The sequence below is a fragment of the Carlito syrichta genome, unplaced genomic scaffold (genome assembly GCF_000164805.1).
Source record: "Carlito syrichta isolate Samal-C Ts95f unplaced genomic scaffold, Tarsius_syrichta-2.0.1 Scaffold311871, whole genome shotgun sequence".
NCBI classification, from domain to species: Eukaryota; Metazoa; Chordata; class Mammalia; order Primates; family Tarsiidae; genus Carlito; species Carlito syrichta.
In genome coordinates this window covers 401,524-405,833 of record NW_007255967.1, presented here as the reverse complement: position 1 = coordinate 405,833, position 4,310 = coordinate 401,524, and positions in this window count along the sequence as shown.

Below are 4,310 nucleotides of genomic sequence, written 5' to 3'. Positions count from 1 at the left end.
CGCTGCAGACAAGAATTATCAGTACCTGCTAAAATTAATGGGTGAAGTAAGATGAGAAACAGCATATTTACATGGCTATAAAATATTTCCCTGCAAAAACTTATCAATTACCAAACTAAAAAATACTAACTTTTCATTGGAAAAACATTTTTAGATTCCACCTTAATCCAGTATTTAAAATTAACGTCAATAACAGACATATCGATATGTTCCTTCTGATTTGATGCATTAAGAAGGACAAAACATCACTTCTACGATGTTCTTGACAAAAAATGCATAACTCAAAATAAATCACTGACCTGGCACAGTGGCTTATACCTGTGGCCCCAGTACTTTGGAAGACCAAGGATTGCTTGAGGACAGGAGTTTGAAACTAGCCAGAGCAACAAAGTGAGATCTTATCTATACAAAATAAAACAAATCATGAAAACAATACAGATAAAAAATGAGGAATATAATTTTTATTTTTAAATTTATAATTGACATAATGATTGTACATGCTTGTAAATGAAATAGATGCCATATTTGACAAACTTTGACAAACGTTGATTTATGCTGCAACATGACCTTGTGTTAGTGGAAATGCAAAAAAAAAAAAAAATTCACTAAGGCAACCACCTAACTATATAGGCACTTGCTCTGTAATAACGAAGTAGGACAAAAGAATAGCTTGACTTCAGGAGGATTCTAATCCAGAAGCATATAAATGCCTAAAATGAATTGCTTACGTAAGATGAGCAGAATAACACATTATTATAGAAGACATTTGGGAACCGAAATTGTTGGGGACATCTGACTATGTATGTTTGTCTTGAAATACTGTTGGTATTATTGTTAGTATTTTATTTTTTTATAAAGTTGCAAAACCCTCTTTTTTTCTTGCTTCATTTTTGTAAAATGTGTTTGTAAAATATGTCTGTACAAATATCAATGAGTCCTTTTTCAAATGCTATCCTATTTCATCTGACGCCTCAAGTGTCATAGAAATAATATGTATAAAGTATGTATAAAGATGACCCAATTTTGAAGCAAGAAATTGATGCACATTTATAACAACAACAAAAAATAACAGAATACTCCAAATCAGATTCAGAAACATAAAATGTTTTCTATATGCTACCATTACATAAAGAATATCATGCAGAAAATTAAAAAAAATTATGAATAGCTATTTGAAGAGAGGGTTCTGAATAGAATTTAAGGAAAATTGAATGTATGTAATTTATATGAATGCTTTAAAAATGATTTAAGATTACAGAACTCACATCTATCTTTCAATAGGCTGTACTGGATTGAATAGTGGCTCTGCAAAATTCATGTTCACCTAGAACCTGTGAATGTGACTGTTTGAAAAAAGGGTCTTTGCAGAAGTAATAAAGTCCTATGAGGTCACACTGCATTAAAGTAGGACATAAGTGCAATGGTGGGTGTCCTTATAAGAAGAGGAAAACTTGGGCACAGATACACAGAGAGGAAATACACAGAAAAGACTATGTAACAGTGGTGCAGAGATTGGAGCGATACATCTCTAAGCCAAGGAACACCAAGGATTGGCAGCAACCAGCAGAAGCTAGAGGCAGGCAAGGAAAGAGCTGTCCATGCAGCCTTCAGGTAGAGTATAACTGTACCAACACCTTGATTTTACACTTCTAGCCTTAGTGAATAGATTTATATTGTTTAATCCCTCTGTTTATAAAACTTTGTTACAGCCTCACTAGAAACTTATATGAGATGATATTGGGTTAAACTCATATTAATATTGAATTATACCAGTTGTAATAATTTATAGATGAGACTCTATTAATAATTATACTATGTTTATAGTTAGGAACACTGGTGAAATCTATAAATGTATCTACTAAAATTGCAGCAGACACTGATCGGCCTGCTCCATAAACCTACTGTACAGAATGCCCCACTTGTTATGGTAATGTAATTATGTGTATAGGTTCAACAAAAATCTGTTATACCATACAACAGAGTGTAAGTGGAAAAACTAAATTTGCAATTTGCTGTACCAGACAAGTTGGAATTAAAGATAAAGCATATCTATCCAGGGGTGATACAATCACCATTAACAAACAACAACTGTGTCTCCTATATAGAAATAATGATTAGTTTTTGGGTCTTAATTACAACTGAAGATCACATGAAAGATTTGTTGGCTATAAAGCAAGCAGGCCTATATGTATTAATTTAAACTTCCTGCCATACTGATGTAAAAAAAGAAAAGAATCTGGCGTTTTTATAGCAAGATCACCACATGAGAAGAAACATATCCCAGGACTTTCCTTTTTAGCCATGATAGGTTAAATGAGACTAGGTTTGCTCTCTGGCTGAAATAACTATAAAACTAGGTAAAATGGAGCAGCAATTTTCAGACACTGAACAGTAAGCAGTATAAGACTTGGTCCTTGACAGAAGAGAAACCCAAGAGACGAGCCTTGTGATTGCCTAGCATTCTATTGTATGTGCATTTTCCAGTAAAATTACAGGTTATTTGATCCTAAGCAGCATGGTCTTCTCACTATATAGGCATAGATATGAGTTTCAGGATGCTGAACTGGCTGGAATGTGTGGGGCGTGGAAATTCGCTGCTGATCTTTGGTTGAGGGCTGTGTTAGTCTTGTACAGACTAAGAAGACACTTAGTTAAAAGCCCTCAAGTTGAAGGACAATACAAAAGGTGGCAGCATGCTTAGAGACTTCCAGCATGTACAGACTGGGTGTACCTCTCTGATCATGTCAGACATTCACGTAAGATCTGAGAAAGGCCATAAATACCCCTTAGATAAGAGTCCTACTCTAGGACTAGGATCAAAACCCGAATAGGTTCATTGTAACAAAGAGTAAAATCAAATATAATGGGAACAAAAGGACCCACCAGTAATTTAACTGGCTGCCAGAGAAATACTCAAAGTAAGCCAGAATCTCTACAGCATATAGTCATTTTGGGCAGTGTGCAATTAAAAATTATTATTTGGCTGGGTGCAGTGGTTTACACCTATAATCCCAGCATTTTGGGAGAACAAGGTGAGAAGACTGCCTGAGCCCAAGGGTTCGAGACCAGCCTGGGCAACTTGGTGAGGTCTCATCTCCACAATAAATCAAAAAATGAGCCGGGTGTGGTGGCACACTCCTGTAGTTCCAGCTACTTGGAAGGCTGAGGTGGAAGGATCACCTGAGCCCAGCAGGTTGAAGCTGCAGTGGCTGTGAGCATGCCACTGTACTCCAGCCTGGGCAACAGGGTGAGACTCTGACTCAAAAAAAAAAAAAAATAAAATAAATAAATAAATAAATAAAATTATTATTATTCAGACTTGCAAAGAAGTAAAAAAATAAGTTATCAGTTAAGTGTTATCAATTAAACTTAAATACAATCAAAAGGTTTTAAATTTTAAAAAAGAAACAAATATACTCCAAGATAACAACAAATGAGGAAAATAGCAGCAAGCACATTTGGTCATCTATTTTAGAATTTTTAATAAGTATGTTCCAAGGCTTAATGGAAAAGACAAATAAAAAGGAGATGTGGGATCAGAGAAATGACAACCATAAAGAAGAATACAACAGGCATTCCAGGGTTCAAACATGTATGTAATATTTGAAACGGAAAGCACAATAGGTGAACATCACATCAGATTGGATGCTGCAGAATTAACTATTAGTGAACATGAAAACAGATGAATAGCATTCATCCAATAAGAACAGACTGAAGAAAAAAAAAATAATGGGTGAAAAACCAGGGTCTTAGTAACTAACTACTTGGACAATATCAAGCAATGTTTCATTAGTGTAGTGGAGGTCAAGAGACAAGGAGAAAGAGAGTGAGCAGAGAAAATATTTTGAGTAACATCACTGGGCACATACTAAATTAATTTCAAAAGTTCATTTACAAAACCAAGAAGATCAACCAATTGAAAGCATAAAGAGTACAAAAATATAAAACTTTGGTACATCACAGAAAAACTCCTGAAAATAAGAGATAAAGGGGCAATTTAAAAGTAGCTGAAGATAACTAAAATATTTAATACAGAAGAAAAATGAGTTGAATGATGGATGACCTCTCATCAGAAACAACGAATGCCAAAAGGCATACCTAAAGTCTTAAAAACAAATGAAACTCTCAAAATTTAATTTAATTTAATTTAATTTTTTTTTTTTTGAGTTGGAGTCTCACTCTGTCGCCCAGACTGGAGTGCAGTGGCCTCTCACGGCCACCGCAACCTCGACCTGCTGAGCTCCGGCAATCCTTCCACCTCAGCCTTCCAAGTAGCTGGAATTACAGGCATGCGGTACCACGCCCGGCTG